This window comes from Pinus tabuliformis, chromosome 6 (genome assembly GCF_031772625.1).
Source record: "Pinus tabuliformis cultivar Carrire ecotype Pingquan chromosome 6, CPIR1, whole genome shotgun sequence".
NCBI classification, from domain to species: Eukaryota; Viridiplantae; Streptophyta; class Pinopsida; order Pinales; family Pinaceae; genus Pinus; species Pinus tabuliformis.
Window position 1 is genome coordinate 1,567,982,456 of NC_142292.1, and position 18,184 is coordinate 1,568,000,639.

At 36.4% G+C, this 18,184-nt stretch overlaps 1 long non-coding RNA gene across 1 annotated transcript; it reads right to left on the reverse strand.

Annotated features, from left to right (window-relative positions):
* Positions 1–4,684: 4,684 nt before the first annotated feature.
* On the reverse strand, positions 4,685–6,039 carry LOC149264758 (uncharacterized). The gene is made up of 2 exons (XR_016259844.1): positions 5,640–6,039; positions 4,685–5,396 (listed from the first exon to the last, which is right to left on the reverse strand). It is a non-coding gene; the product is annotated as an uncharacterized LOC149264758 (long non-coding RNA).
* Between the last annotated feature and the right edge of the window lie 12,145 nt (positions 6,040–18,184).

Here is an 18,184-nt window from a genome sequence, read left to right on the forward strand (position 1 = left end):
AGACTAGAGGAATAAAAAACTAAGCCAATTTTGTACTGACATGACATGGTGTTGATTACGACTACTAACACTATAATATCTAGTTGAGGGTTACACTAGTGAAACACCCATAGGGCACCCATTCACTAACTGTTTTACCCACTGTGGGCATTATATTGCTTATGTCATAGACAAAGAACTAGATGCATTTATATTTGCTTTAATATCCACTTTCTTCTTTTACACAAAACAACTCTTTTACTCATCAGTGCCCAACCGTTGATGGGGTGACTAATCCATTTAGTTTGGGAGAACCCACAACTTTAAGAAGACACTAGCTACCATATCAGGCTCCCTTCTGTTGCTCTACTCATTCATGAAGACCTTAGCACACTATCATACACAACCTCCATGAAACTCTCCCTCTATCCTCCATCTCTTTTAGGGATTCAAAATTCAGAGAATAACAGAGGCATTTCCAGTGTCTTCTCAGTCTTCGATGTGAACCTGCGTCCATTTTTTCACAAACGAGAAATGACAGTCTCGGTGACTAATCCATTTAGTTTGGGAGAACCCACAACTTTAAGATCAAGGTTCATAATTGGCTGTCCAGATTTCATTCAGGAATAGCATTTTCAGGAAAGATGCAGATAAAGATTTTCTTGCAATTGGTGTCAGAACTGATAGACTATTACTCCGTGTCTACGTAGGTACAGGTAAGTTGTCAGCTCAAGCATTAGCTCCATAATATATAATTCTTGATGTATTATTTGTTGATGAACTATAAGATGCATTTTCCAAAAATTAAAGAAAGGCACACTTAAAATTAACATGCCTAATAGCAATCTGCCACGTGTACCATGACCGTTAAGTGTTCAGCCATACTGTGTCAATTCTGGTATCGAACAATAGAATTTTTCATTTGGTTTACAATTCACAACGCACTGGACTTAGTTCTCTTACCAAAACCCATTGACAATATTACAACAGGGTACTCTACAACCCCCATTAATGAAGAAGAATAAATACCAGGATAAATTCTACAAATTAAATTGGAATCTTGACCATGCACCCATCAGGTACATCTCTCTCTTTTATGATTACTTGGCAGATCTCTGGACTAGGCCCTTACCTGAGCAAACAAGCCCAATTCCAGTGAAAACCTCATAGACCTTATTTAATAGACTTCCTGAGCACTATGCCGCATATTCGAATGGGCTTAAAATTTCTATGAGCAATAACTGCATTAAAATGGTCACTCCCCGTTCTCAGAAATGCCAAAGGCCAACCAAATGGAGAATCTGTTTTCACTGGCTTCTTCAAGTCTTTTACTATCTCAGGTTGTGTGAAGCCAGTCACATGTTTCAACTGTCATTTATTGATTTAAGCTTATTGATTGGCAATGTAAATTTTCCCATGTGTCGTCACCTACAACAGGTGACATTTTCAACACTGCCAGGGATGAAAATACTTGTAACTCAGCTTGGGATGGATCTAGGTTGGTATTTATTGGAAGAACACAAATAGACTCTAGACAAATACAAAATTACAGCCTTACACGAATAGCTATAAGAACCCTAGAGACAAAATTTAAATAACAGGAAACCTTAAGAAACAACTTAAATCCTAGATGCCTAAACTCTTGAAAATCAATTAGAACTCCAAATCAATCGAGTCACCAAATACAAGATAAAAATCAATACTGCTGGTTGAAGATTTGCAAAAGTAGATTATCTTTTCCATCAACATCCAAATTCCTGAAACAATAATTTGTAGGACTCAAATCATTTTATACTATTTTTTTTGTCTTGTTTTTGTTTTTTCTGTGTGAGAGAGACTAGAGGAATCAAAAAATAAGCCAGTCTTGTACCGCCATGACATGGTGTTGATTACAACTACTACCACTATAATATCTAGTTGAGGGTTACACTAGTGAAACACCCATAGGGCACCCATTCACTAACTGTTTTACCCACTGTGGGCATTATATTGCTTATGTCATAGACAAAGAACTAGATGAATTTATATGTGCTTTAATATCCACTTTCTTCTTTTACACAAAACAACTCTTTTACTCATCAGTGCCCAACCGTTGATGGGGTGACTAATCCCTTTAGTTTGGGAGAACCCACAACTTTAAGAAGACGCTGCCATACCAGGCTCCCTTCTGCTGCTCCACCCATTCATGAAGACCTTAGCACACTCTCATACACAATCTCCATGAAACTCTCCCTCTATCCTCCATCTCTTTTAGGGATTCAAAATTCAGAGAATAACAGAGGCATTTTCAGTGTCTTCTCAGCCTTTGATGTGAACCCGCGTCCATTTTCTCAGAAACGAGAAATGACAGTCTCGGTGACTAATCCATTTAGTTTGGGAGAACCCACAACTTTAAGATCAGGGTTCATAATTGGCTGTCCAGATTTCATTCAGGAATAGCATCTTCAGGAAAGATGCGGATAAAGATTTTCTTGCAATTGGTGTCAGAGTTGATAGACTACTACTCCTTGTCTATGTAGGTACGGGTAACCTGTCAGCTCAAGCATTAGCTCCATAATATATAATTCTTGATGTATTCTTTGTTGATGAACTATAAGATGCATTTTCCAAAAGTGAAAGAAAGGCACACTTAAAATTAACATGCCTAATAGCAATCTGCCATGTGTACCATGACCTTTAAGTGTTCAGCCATACTGTTAATTCCAGTATCGAACAATAGAGTTTTTCATTTGGCTTACAAGTCACATCCCACTGGACTTAGTGCTCTTACTGAAACCCACATGCAAAACATGATGACAATATTTCAACAGGGTACTCTACAACCCCCATTAATGAAGAAGAATAAATTCTACAAATTAAATTGGAATCTTGACCATGCACCCATCGGGTACATCTCTCTCTTTTCTGATTACTTGGCAGATCTCCGGAATAGGCCCTTACCTGAGCAAAGAAGCCCAATTCCAGTGAAATCCTCAGAGACCTTATTTAATACACTTCCTGAGCACTATGCCGCATATTCAAATGGGCTTAAAATTTCTATGAGCAATAACTACATTAAAAGGGTCACTCCCCATTCTCAGAAACCCCGAAGGCCAACCAAATGGAGAATCTGTTTTCACTGGCTTCTTCAAGTCTTTTATTGTCTCAGGTTGTGTGAAGCCAGTCACACATTGAAAATACTGCACAACAAGTTGAATCCTACTGTAATCTGTACCATCTCTCCATGCACTGATTGCCTTCTCATAGAACATCCTATTGTTAAACCTCACAATACACAGACCATCAGGCCTAAGACTCATTCATATGACTGGTCCTGCGAAAACACGATCTCAAACCCATCTCCCATATGATCTCTGTCCTCTGGAGACACTAGCTGCCTAACAAGCTCCCTCTTGCTGCTCCACCCATTCTTGAAGACCTTAGCACACTCTCATACACAACCTCCATGAAACTCTCCCTGTATCCTCCATCTCTTTTAGGGATTCCAAATTCAGAGAATAATAGAGGCATTTTCAGTGTCTTCTCACAGTCTTCGATGTGAACCCACGTCCAGTTTTTCACAAACGAGAAATGACAGTCTCGATCACTGTTCTCGGAAATCCTGTGCAGAAAGATACCTTGGTGTTAATTTTGTTAAGGGCAGGCTCATAACCTTATCATTCACTATATGAAACCCTGTAAAAAGCTTGAGTATTGCACCAAGATAAACAATCGAAGATGTTTCATTTCAGTGAAAGATGGGTATGTCACGTTGTGTAATATCATCATTGAACTATGATGGAAAAGAATGAATGTGCATAATCTCAAAAGAGTAAATATACCTTGAATCTTTTCATCTTTATATGAAAATGTTTTCACAGTTTGAACTCATGTTGCCGATCAAATGTTTTTAGAAGAAATTATGTTTGTGTGGGAAACCAAAGAGCAAATATATCTTAACCTTGAATCTTTTAAATGAAAAGAAGTTTGGGAATGAAAATTTCCACAGTTTGAACTGATGTTGTGGATAAAATGCTTCTAAAAGAAATTGTGTTGTGTGTGGAAATTTTCTGAGGATGGTCCACCCACCATCACAAACAAACATCTCTATTTTCATAGGTAGAGCATCCCTCAAAACATCAAACATTTCCCACACCCAACACAGTTTCTTCCAAAAAGATTTGATTGAAAACATGAAAAGAAGTTCTATCCATTGATTAAAAAGAAGTTACACTGCAATTTGTTTTATCCCTTGATTGGGGTTCAGATAGATGAAGCCAACAAACTAGCAGTTAGCAAGAAACCAATCTTGCTTTGGTAGGAGAGTTTAAAGATGCACAGATAGCTTGCAAATGGGGAAAGGATGCTACAGTCAATACAATGCAACACAAGTTAGAAGAAGTTTGTTCTCACAATAGGAGAAGACATAACATATATTAGAACAAAGGATGTAAGATCCTTGCTGCTGGCATTAGGGCACAAGAGATAGTCTCATCTTGCATTTTGTGTAAACTAATGCTAAGCACAAAGATATAAAAGAAGACCGGTAGTAGATAGTGTGGACGTATTTATTTTTTGCTGCCACATGTTTCAACTGTCATTTATTGATTTAAGCTTATTGATTGGCAATGTAAATTTTCCCATGTGTCTTCACCTACAACAGGTGACATTTTCAACACTGCCAGGGATGAAAATACTTGTAACTCAACTTGGGATGGATCTAAGCTCGTTTTTATTGGAAGAACACAAATATACTCGAGAACTGCATGCCATTTCTTCCCACCATACTCATGATGGCTCCTGTTCATTCTACATCCGCATGATCAAAACAAACTCAAACAGAATACTTGTAGATTTCCAGAGCAACTCTCAGATTTGTGATAATTTGATCAAGAGAAATGAGGGTACCTGTGAATATCTATGTAGTCAGCTATATTTTGCTCTGAAATTCAAATTTTATGAGTACGTCACAAGATTACAGATATAGACAACCTGCCACAAAACAAGGAAACTGTTGGGACCAAAGGCAAAAGAACCAGTGAAACCATCAAATAAAAACTGGCTCACCAATTGAAAAATAGAATTGACTGTGACAAACCCGAGCGCCAATCCCACACACAGAAATAGACCAGAATCAGAATAAACCGAAGAAATTAAAAGTAACAATAAATCCAAATGTATTAAATTTCTTCCAACACAGTATCGTTCATCCAATTCTTCTAAGCTGAAAATGAAATGAAACCCCATTCGCTGCCAGCTCAGCATTCATCCATGGATACGGGGAAATCGAAAACCCCATGGTTTTTCAGAAACACCTTTGATTCATCCTCTGGAAATCACATACTTTGCTGCCAGTCGTTTTTCCGTGTTCCCAAAGGCAAAAGAACCAGTGGAACCACCCGATAAAAACTGGCTCACCAATTTACAAATGGAATTGACTGCAACAAACCCCAACGCCAATCCCACACACAAAAATAGACAAAAAATCAGAATAAAACGAATAAATTAAATAAAATTAACAATAAATCCAAATGTATTAAATTTCTTCCAACACAGTATCGTTCATCCAATGAATAAACCGAAGAAATTAAATAAAATTAACAGTAAATCCAAATGTATTAAATTTCTTCCAACACAGTATCGTTCAACCAATTCTTCTCGAGTTGAAAATGAAATGAAACCTTGTTCGCTGCCATGAAAGCTCAGCATTCGTCCATGGATACGGGAAATCAAAGACTCCATGGTTTTTTCAAAAACACGTTTGATTCATCCCCTGGAAATCACACTCTGCTGCCGGTCGTTCTTCCCAGTGTTCGCCATCATTTGGCCGGATGAATATCGTCTTCCCGCAGAGTCCTACAACAGCAATAAGAAACACACAAAGAATTACAGGCCTAAGTGATGAGTATGGACTAAAGATGGGTATTGTTTCAGTTACTGAGTGATGAGTATGGACTAAAGATGGGTATTGTTTCAGTTATAAAGAGAGAGTTTTGATCCCATGGTGGAAAATATTTTAATAGTCTAACATCAGATCAGAGCGATCATAGTAAGAGACCTAAGACAAAGACAAAGACAAAGGGGGAGTTAATGGGGAGTTAATTTCAGAGAAAACACTTTACAACATAATTAAATAATTTGTTATTCTATTTAAATAATTTATTTATTTATTTAATTTTCACAATTATATAATACACATTTTTGTGATATTGTAAGTTTTAATTATATATAAATAAATACAAGACTTCAAAATATTTCAGAGGCAATTGGGTTTGAATTGTAAAGACTAAAAAAACCATAAGTTACAGATAAAAATGAAACAAAGACATTAACCACTGGTTTAGGATGGGTAAGATTGGTGTTGCTTATGGATCTGCAATCTGGTTGAGTTTCTGTAAAGTTGAAAAATTCTTCCTAAAAAATTTCGCTGGGAGCTTTCAGACTGGGAGCAAGATCCTCATTGGAATTGATCCGATCATGGGTGGGGGCGAGGTCTGCAATATATCTCAGAGGCTTTTGAATTTCTTCCATAGAAAGGGGTTCTTTACATGGGATAAACTCATTGCGGCCTGGCAGGGCCCATTCCCAATTTGGAAGTATTCCTCAGATATGGGTATGTCGGAGGATCTGGCGCCGGATTAGGAACTGGTAAAGTGCTCTTTGAGGAACAGTGACATATGCCGCATGCTCGATGATGATGTCCTCATATGGAATGGTAAATATAAATTGGGATCTGTATGTGTTATGGATATTTACACAATTCTTATAAGTCATAAATATGATCAATCTCTTCCCTGTTTTCCTGACATCTTTTGGAAAACTATCTGTGCTCAAAAAATCATCCTTTTCTCATGGATAGTTTTCCACAACAGAAATCTTACATGGGATAATTTACAAAAGAGAAATTGGATAGGCCCTGGATATTGTTATGCTTGCAAATCGGCCAATGAAACAATTTTCATATATTTTTTCAATGCCATTTATCTGCTCTTTTCGGTTTCCCCTATATTTCTCATGCCTCTATAAAAGAGGCTTTTATTTGGTGGAGCAGGCAAAAGGCATCATGGAGGCCTATCATTCTTCTTGCTCTCTGGTTTATATGGAAGTGGAGGAATTATTGTATTTTTCAGGGCAGATCAGATCATTTCTCGGTTGTTTATGATAATATAGTATCCTTTTTCGACTCAATCCCAGCAAAATGTGCTAAAAATAACAAGGCAAATCAATCAGGTCGTCCTCCAGATCACATGGTTTTTCCTAGGGCTTTCTTCGACGGGGCAACACAGAATGATATTTGTGGATGTGGGGTTCATATTATCATGGAGGATAATCTGCAATATCAAATTTTCTAGAACGGAGGAAAGGGTACAAATATCAAAGCAGAAGCGATGGCTCTTGCTGGCCTACTATTCATATGCCATTATCTTAATATTCAATCACTTCATATTTGGGGAGATTCAAAAGTTATTATCGATCATGTCTCTGGGAAGCATCATATCAAGGAATAGCATCTTATGGGCTGGATGGATCGAATCTCATCTCTATTGAGGCAGTCAGAAGATTACTCTATTAGTCATACCTACAGAACTCAAAATCAAGAAGCTGACAATTTATCCAAGAAAGGTCTGCTCTCCCGTCCGGGCATCTGGAATATGGAGGTAACATTTGAAGCTGAAAGATTCATCATACAGGAATTCTCTCTCCCTGGTACATAACCTTTTTTCATAAGCAGAATACCAGGTATGTCTTACAGGTTTTACTATATTTTGTATTTTGAATTTTGCCATTGATTAGTTCTGCAGATGGTTAAAGCGATCCAATATTATTCTGCAACATAGATGTTTGAATTTTAGCCTCCATGGTCCTATTGAGGCCATAATATCTCCATCCTAGGCATAATGCGGTCACATTCAGTCTTATTAGGCCATTTTTTGGGGACCATCTTTTGGTTCAGCCTACGCTGCAAATTTTGTTTCTGTATATTGACTGGTCCTATATTCTCAGCATATGATGTAATATTTTGCAATTATATTTCTTATATAATACTATCAAGCTTTTTTTCGCCTGAAGAAAAAAAAAAATGAAACCAAATTCGAATAGGCGAGCCCCGTGATATTTGGGCAAGGAGCTGGCAGGTACAAGCAGGATTTGGAATTTCAAATCGATGACACTGTGACAGACAATTTTTTCAAATTAGGTGGTGGTCAAAATTTCCTGTCAAATTCGCCATAACCATACACTGTACACCCTTTTAGTTGCGACAATTTTGTACAAATTTAATTGGCCTCATTTATGGAGTTGGAGGAATTTTAGGGAGGGTCAAAAATATTGAAAGCTAGGTAAAATAATTTCAAAAAAATTTGTGGATACAGTGTTTGAATCATATTTTTGATGGTGGAAATAGAGTCAGCGTCACAAAAACATCTAAAACACTCAAAATTATATATTTTGAAAATTTTTACTTAAATTTACAAAAATCTCTTTCAAAATATAACCAAAATTTCCATAACTTTCACGGGAAAAAACATAAATTTTAGACTGCAGCAATTTAATTGATGTCGTATTTCCAGGGACGAGCGACAAATGGTCCTCTGACGAAACGGGCAGCGCAACCTTGATGGTTATGATTTGTAATTGTTATGAACAAATTCGTCTTTAAAACTGAAATGCCCCTTCCCTCCCGCTGACTGCACCTTCAGCCTTGTTACCGTTGTGATTGAACAAATCAGGATCACCGCCCAGCCGTATTTTCTTACAGGGCATCCGAACATTCAATTCCCTAATTCCCGCACTGGTTTTCTAAAAAAGAATTTCATCACGAATGAAAGACGATTTTAGGAAAATAATTAGGTTTATTTTTCAATTTAATTTATTAATAATTTTATATGAATTTATTGAAATCAGAAATTTGATAGGTGAATTTTTTACAATTGAAATGTCCAGAGATTTTTTAGGGATTCATTGAAATCAGAAATTTGATAGAAAAAAATTTTACAATTGAAATATCCAAAGATTTTTGAAAGTGCTGAATCCAATATTAAAAAAACTAATTTAAATAACACAAATCAAGATTTACCCATAATTTTTTTCACCAATAAAATATTATCACTTAAAAAATTTGCAAATCATAAATTCCACAAAATTTCTTAGCTACCTTTACAACCCTTCGGGATCTTCCAAATTGCAAACATCATCACCACTTTTAAGTCGCAGTTTTCTTGGGAAACATCCCCGCACATGGCATTGACATAGCGTGGGCCAGGGCATCTCCTAATCAGCCTCACTAGGCTTTTGTTTTTGTACTTCAGGGATGGAATTTGGATGGGTCCATTATTAGTCCCTGCCTGGGACTATATGCGATCGATCGATCGCTGACCGTTGGTTGACCGACGTGATTTTTCATTATAATAGCATTATAACCTAAGTCGAACCAAAGTTTTGGGGTGGAAAGGTTTTGGAGTCTTATTACGGGCTTCGCATTGTTCGAGGTGAATGCGTCTGTGAGGAATTAAGTGGCTGGTACCAGATGGCATGCTTCGGCTCAGTGTTTGACGTTAGTATGGTACACCTGGGGACTAGCATGGCACTGTTGTGTCGGCATGCCATGAATGATCAGCGGAATATCAGATGCAGGGGGATGTTAGGGTTTATCATTTTAGTGGAAGCTGGGAGAGCGTTCTGTTTAACCCCTACGCGGAACGAGCTGCGAGTTTCCTCTGCATTTGCTGCAAAAGCGCGTTATCTCCTTTCAAGTTGAGGTAAGAATCGTCGACTGTGAATATCGAATAGTTTTGGTGGTTAAATCTACAAATGTAAATTAGGGGAACCATTGCGAATGGCTGTTGTGTTTATTATCGAGGTGACGGAAATTAGTTATGTTATTGCAGGTTGGGCCTGTTTAAGAGTTGTCGAATCGGCTAGGGTTTATCATTTTAGTGGAAGCTGAGAGAGCGTTCTGTTTAACCCTTACGCGGAACGAGCTGCGAGTTTCCTCTGCATTTGCTGCAAAAGCGTGTTATCTCCTTTCAAGTCGAGGTAAGAATCGCCATGGGTCCTGTCTTCAAAAGGCTATAATGAGAAATAACTCTTCCTTTGATATGCATGTCGCCGACTGTGAATATCGAATAGTTTTGGTGGTTAAATCCACAAATGTAAATTAGGGGAACCATTGCGAATGGTTGTTGTGTTTATTTGGGGATGTTAGGGTTTATCATTTTAAGGCTGTCGCATTTGCGCACATTAGATGCCAAAGATTAGAGAACACAGGATTAGTTTTACAGTTATTCTTCTGAACTCTTAAAAGTTGCCCTTCTTTAAAGCTCCTAAAGTTATTAAGTAGAACTGAGCCAGAGACAAAGTAGCAGTCCCCAATCTCATGCCCATTGTGTCATTCCCATCTTGGTGCAACCTTCTGTCATTTGATAGTGACAGATCTGTAACCAGTAATAGGATTGCTTAATTTACAACCTTCAGTAGCCACTAGAAACACTTTGCCATGAGGAACTTGCATGTGATAAAGTACCTTTGAGCAGCTTGATCTTATTTTGAAATTTTGTTGTCTAATTGGCAGGGGTGGTACAGTGATTTCTGAAATGAGGCGGACAACAGCTGCGAATATTAGAATATTACCAAGAGAAGACCTTCCTCGGTGTGCTTTGGAAACTGATCAGTTGGTTCAGGTATATACAATACTCACTTTCTAATAAATTGTTTTTGCAAATTAAGAGAGATCTCGTCAAGATTGGAAGGCTGGAACAAGTCATGTTAGGGATGTGTTTTACTCTTATAGAGCTTTAGTCAATCAAATAGTCTTTTTAATGTTAAGCAAGCTTTTGGCAGATTGTAGGTGATATAAGGGTTGCGCGAGAAGCTTTAGTTCAGATAACTTCAAGACTACGGGAAAATTTAAACCATGAAAGGTCCAGTACTAGTGCTATGGTTTCTTCGTCTCTGGCACCATTAAGTAGTAGAGAAAGGTTTGAGCAGGGCTCTCCTGGTAGATCTTTCTCTTCTAGCATCGCGTTTCAAGGTCGTGGTCATTCATCATCAAGCTATCCGACTATGCAGTCTTCACCAGCCCCATGGTCATCAAAGGTCAGCTTTGTTTAAACATTTTTATTTATTTTCATCCACTGTTGATTAAAACAAGGTTTTTTCTGTCTTTGAGGGCTGTTATCAACTATTGGACATTATTTCTGCTCTATTATGCTTCAATGCATCATGTTTGAATTTGAGAATTTTAGCAAATGGGAGTTTCTGTCATTTCAGGATTTTGTAGTGGATCAATTTTTTAGGGGACTTGTTCTGTATATTTAAAATTGTTGTCAGATACTGGTTCCTGTATACCTTATGAGTTTTCTATTTTGAATATTGTTTTGTTGCAATGAGATAACATGGGAGCAGTATGAGATTAAAGATAAATTTGGCTTCAATGGTGACAAATAGCATGGGCAAGTAGCTCACACTATATGTTATGAGTGATGATTCCATAGGAATAGACTTCAGTAGAGTAAGCTAATTTTGTAGCAAACACTTGTTCCAGCCACAAATCTGATAAGAATCTAGTAAAAATTTCAGGCACACGCATAGTTCAAGGAGGATCCATTGTCCGTTAATAGTGAAACAGTGCCCTTAGCGCTCTTACCCAATTTTGAATTGACCGAGATCGTCCAAAATTAAATCAGCGTTCCAGATCAAGAGAAACAGACCTTGTGTATTTCTTGATTTGGGCAAGTGGAGGGAAGTTTGATACAAAATTAGACATCTCCAACTTAAACTATATATTGTTTTCCATTATTTTGCTTTGGACCACACCTGAACTAAGTAAAGCATAAGTATTTCAATTATGAAATTAACTCATTATCAGACTTCTGTTATTTGCTGTTATAGTAAGTCTATATTCTGGTCTAGATGGATATTTAAACCAATTTAAGTAGAAGTATTTATCTTATGGAATATGAACTCATTACCAAACTCGTTTCATGACAAAGTTGAAGGAAAAATTTACTGAAATCAAAGTGAACAAGCTAATAATGGTGAGAATTGTATATGTAACTAGTCAATGCCCTATTAATAGGATCAGGTTGTATGTCCAACTAATCAGAGTTCTTTAATGTTCAAACTTTAAGCAGAGCGAGCTATCCAGGCATAGATCAATTTCCCTTCTTTTGGCATTTTCCCTTGTCATGGAGTTTTTGATTTGGCTTTGACATTTTCCAATATTTGCTGAGATTTTGAAAATGTGCTGAGCATTTGCCAAGTCTTATGGGCTACTTTCAGCTGGTAAACTGACTCAACTTTTCGATTATTGAGTACTTAGACCAACAACAATTGATTTATCTCTATAGTAGTCATGAATTTTGTGTATAGATTGGACGATCTATATTGTACTCTTGAAGAATTAGTAATTTAGGGCACTCGATGAATTCCTCTCCTGTCCCTCTGTTGGTACTTTTTGGTTTTGATTTCTTAGAATAGAAGCAGATTCTTTGCTTCTAATGCAGTATTATGGCTATCCTATGCAATTAAATTTCTATTTAAGATAATTGAGCATAAATCTGTCTGCAAACAGTAACCCCTGTGGTACTGCCTATATGATTTGTTTCAAAATTCAGTCAAATCGGGATATAGGCAGTATTGGCAATTTCTCTGAGTTTGAGGAGCCAATTCTTCGTCAAGGGAGTTCTGCTGGATTTGGAAGGTACGCAAGATTTGGGAAATTTTGTGGGTTGGTGGTGTCATGGGGGTTTTGCTGATTACCATTTTTGTAGTAATGTCGCTGACATTGTATATCATCTTTGGCAGTGTCAGAGCTGCTCGTGGGCTTATCACAAAAACTACTGTTGAAGTTGTAATACCTGAACGCGCAGTTGCAGCCATTCTAGGAAAGTCTGGGAATGGTATTGTTAAAATTCAGCAGCTAAGTTGTTCTCCTGATTTCTTTATTTTAGGTTAACATAATCTGCTCATGGTATATCCCTTTTTGGGGATTAAAGCCCACGTTAATATCTATTGGCCTAGTTCTGACAATTCTACGTTGCCCTTTCATTTCCATCTTACTTACCGGATGAAGCGCAAGAATGTTTGGAGTCCGGAACACTATTTTGTATGGAGTTTTTGATTTGGCTTTGACATTTTCCAATATTTGCTGAGATTTTGAAAATGTGCTGAGCATTTGCCAAGTTGTGTATAGATTGGACGATCTATATTCTACTCTTGAACAATTAGTAATTTAGGGCACTCGATGAATTCCTCTCCTGTCCCTCTGTTGGTACTTTTTGGTTTTGATTTCTTAGAATAGAAGCAGATTCTTTGCTTCTAATGCAGTATCATGGCTATCGTATGCAATTAAATTTCTATTTAAGATAATTGAGCATAAATCTGTCTGCAAACAGCAACCCCTGTGGTACTGACTATATGCTTTGTTTCAAAATTCAGTCAAATCGGGATATAGGCAGTATTGGCAATTTCTCTGAGTTTGAGGAGCCAATTCTTCGTCAAGGGAGTTCTGCTGGATTTGGAAGGTACACAAGATTTGGGAAATTTTGTGGGTTGGTGCTGTCATGGGGGTTTTGCTGATTACCATTTTTGTACTAATGTCGCTGACATTGTATATCATCTTTGGCAGTGTCAGAGCTGCTGGTGGGCTTATCACAAAAACTACAGTTGAAGTTGTAATACCTGAACGCGCAGTTGCAGCCATTCTAGGAAAGTCTGGGAATGGTATTGTTAAAATTCAGCAGCTAAGCTGTTATAAAGAAGAATAAATTTAATTTGTAAAGCTGGTGGTCAAGTTGTCACATATTTAGAGGAAATAAGAATGTGTTAAATGGCTAGTAATTCAAGCTCGATTGTTGTTACCTTGCTATGAAGGCCCTTTATTGATCATGTTTTCTTTGTATGTTCAGATTTCTGCTGCCAAAGTTAATCTTCTTGAAGTTAGACCAGGAACATCTGAAGGAGTGGTTGAAATTTCAGGCACTCCAGAGCAAACAAATGCAGCCCAATGCTTGATTCAAGCATCCATTGTCAACAACAAACCTTTATTTCGTTAATATGCCAATGAACAGATTTTATGGTAACATAATCGTTATCCAAATTCAAAATCCCTATGCAAATATACGTGATTTCTGTATTTTAGGTTAACACAATCTACAAATTCAATGGGATCCTCTTCAACTGAAATTTTTGAAACGTGGAGACTTGGAATGAAGTGTTGTAATTGCCAAAAATGTTGCCGGGGAAAATTTGACATTGTAGTGACAGAGATTGTTTTTCCACTGCCAGTGCAAATGTGTTTATCAGTAATCAATACTTCTTTATCCAGCTTATAAAGTGGGATTTCTTTGACTTGACATAAATGTATTTTGGAACAAAAATCACAGAACGATTTTGATAAACAGCAACTGGATTATATTTTGAATTTGGATTCTACTGCCAGTGGTTATGGTTCAAAACCAATGTTGTCTGTTTTTAATGTTTGGGGTGTACATGTTTTGAGGGTCCAGTTAGACAGTTATCCTGCACTTATATTTGGTCATTATCATTTTATGAATTTGTCATTTGTCGTTATCATAGGAGGTTGGACCAGCTCTCATGATTGGCATTAAGATATGTCACTGTCACCAAGGCAATTTAAATCTCATGATAATAACTGACCAAAGTGGATCTTGGCATTCTGCCAATAATTATTTTTATTATTTTCCTAAATACATTTCACAATCAACGTAAAATCACAGGCCTTTACATCTCATTCAAATGTTACAAATACTTCGCCTCAGCTGACATGGACAAGTAACTATGTTCTTGAACATCAAAGAAGTCATTTGGTTCTTCTATAACCTGTTCTATGTCTCTCTTGCAGCCTATATCAATCATGAAGTCCCTCCAACGCTGGCATACATTCTGTTAACCGGCAGTGGCTCCTTGTTTGCAATGGGGTGAGTCGTCCAAATGTAAAATAAGGTTAAAAGTCTCTCTAAAAGAGTTAATATTTTTTCCTTAAGCTATTAAAGGAATAATGAAAAGTTCGAAATCATTAAATTTGATTGTTGGTTTGGTTTTGGCGGGCAAATTATTTGTGGTAAAAATCTCTCTAAATTGTCAATTTTTTTTGTAATTTTTAAAAAGGGTCACAAATTATTGTGTGTTTCATGCCGTCATTTTGTTTAAATGGATAAATGGATATATGGAAAAGTAAGAACTAAATCATCCATATTTTTTGTTTAAATATTTAAAAAGAGTCGCAAACTATTTTTTATTTCATGTTGTCATTTTGTTTAAATGGATATATAGAAAAATAAACTAAATCTTCAACATTTTTTGTTTAAATATTTAAAAGGAGTCACAAGCTATTATGTGTTTCATGTAGTCGCTTTGTTTAAATGGATATATAGAAAAGTGAGAACTAAGGGTTGGTTACAGAGGAGATAGATTTATGTAGGTATTATAGTGATGAATGGATTTATTATACGGATTTTATTTTATTGAGCAATCTTTTATCACATTCATTTATGATTGAGGTTGAAATAGAATCAATATGAACTAAATCATCAACATTCTTTGTTTAAATATTTAAAAGGAGTCACAAACTATTGTGTGTTTCATGTAGTCACTTTGTTTAAATGGATATATAGAAAAGTGATAACTAAGGGTTGGTTCCAAAATTATTGTTTATCAAAGGAGATGGATTTACCTAGATATTATATTGATGAATGGATTAATTATAGGGATTTTATTTTATTGAGCAATGTTTTATCACATTCGTTTATGATTCAGGTTGAAATAGAATCAATATGATGTGAGAGCATCTCTACAAGTCAACAAGACTTGAGAGGCTCTTGTCATATTTACTAAATGAAGTGGGTTCCCTTAATTTAATTTAAGTCAAATTTATGCAAATAAAAGATAGAGATTTCATTTTCTTGTTGAAATAGAGATTTATTTAGGAAATGATGAATTATTTCCTCATCTGCATGTAATATATTATTTGAAAAGATTTGTTGAGGAGTTAGATGATTTCTAGGATATGAGAGATTTTAGGGATGAGTCAATAGAGATCTCAGGAGCTAATTTAGGATTTGAAACCAATTTTGGTATCATACTTGTTTGTACAAAAACATTGTAAGCTTACAGGCATAGGTTGTGAGAGTGAGAAAAACCCATAAACTGAATATAATCAAGTCGGATTATGCAATATGTGTGAATGAAAACTAGTTAAATATTCTCCCTTTTATGTATTTGATCCCCATGTTTGTATTTCATATGTTAACATTTTGCGGATGGTAAATTGGTGAAGTTGTGATGATAGGTTGTGTGAGAAGACAATGTAAACTCGCAAGTAGGAAAATTTGAGTGATTAACTTGATAAGATGTCCATCATGGATGAAAATGGAGTCACAAAACAATCCCTATCAATAGGGAATGAAGTATTGAATGAGTGTTTCATAATCAATATCAAGCTTAGTGAGTGTAATTTCTATTGATAGAGGCAATTCAAAGTTTGGCCTAAGCAGAGTTGAAACCATTGTAAGTGAAGACAAAATAAAAACCCAAAGCTATTGAAGTTCCATCAATAAATGGTGTCATAGGACTATTCTTCTAAATTTCTCATCTACTTCCACCACCTAACTACAAAGTATTAAAGAGTTGTAAAAACAATGTCAGGTAATAGGTAATGTCATTAATTGGTGCGTTTGATAGACAAACAATTCCATGGTAAATGTCGTTGAGACTGCTGAACCGTCAATCACTTTATTGTTGAGACTGTTGTGTTGATTTGCTAGCTAATGTAGCTAATAGAGGGATATTTTTCCATATTTTGCAATCCTTTCCATCAACCTATCGACAATCAACTTGATGTATTGGGTCACAAACCTTTAAAATTTCTGACATTTTAATAATGAGATATGTTACCTTCTATTGACAGGGAATTTGTCCATAATATATTGTCAAGGTTTTAATTAAGGTTCTTATATGATCATTATTGGATTAGGATTGTGTTGTCAAGGTGTATCTTATACAAGAAATGTGGGTGACCTGAAGTCCCAATCTGATGTTGACACAATGAGGTTACTAAGGAAGCATATTGATGCAAGAGGTTATCTATTGAGCCAATAAGGCTAGTGCCATTGGATTGGAACTTGGTCATCACACTTGATCATGTAGGCCATTCCATCCAATGTTTCGTCTACAAAATTTTGGGATAGCGCGAGATGTCTGTATTGTTGGAAGCATGTTTGTGGCTCTCGTGAGGAGCTAATGAAAGCACTTGAGAGCATTGTAGAAAGGGAATTGATCCACAATAGTGATTTAAAGGGGAATATGGGGTCTAGCAAGAGGTGTTGGATCAAATTAACTTAGACACCACACTTGTGTTTTAGGTTTTAATTGATCCGTAAAATGTCATGGATATTCCATTGAATAGTTCATCACAACAGATATGATAATAATATATTAAACTATTGAAATTTAACATTATTACAGTTTTATTAAAATTCTAGATTTGTAGATTTAATTGTAATTAGTACATAAATGTGAATGGAAATTATGCATAAAAGTATAGAAAGATAAAATAAGATCACACATGCACATAAGACATGAGACATGCTCTCTGGGAAACCCTTTCGGGAGAAAACCCAGCTGGAAGGTGAGACTACTTCGCTCTCTTTCTCTATCTGGAAATATGGCGGCAAGTACAAAGAAACAATGTATGTGGCCCGTGGGCTGCTGCAGTGCACAAATCCGTTTTTTGTGCTCCACCTCCTACCTCTCTTGGCTATCTTTGCTTAGTTATGGAACAAAATGCTCTCAAAAGAATAGAATGTCTCTTACTCCTAGTGGCTTGGTTATAACATAGCTCGATAGCCTACCAGTGGTTAATTTTGACTACATCAACTCTTAACTAGAGTTACAATATAGACTCTTCTAGAGTATTTTACATCATAATAACATGGCTAGCCCATTTTCCATGAATAATGGGGTCTAACTCGGCATCCTTCAGAACTATAGGTGTGAAAACAGGAAGGTCAACTTTTGAGTGGCATAACTTTTGCATACGGACTCTGATTGACGTGCTTCTTGCATCGTTGGAAATATCTCTGTGTGTAGAATAGCATGAAATGATGTTGCGCTAAATCCTAGAGATATAAAGTTTTACCCCAAAAAAATATTGTTTCATGCCTCAAAACGCTCCCGAAAGGTTTCAAACCCCATTTTGCCAAATAGA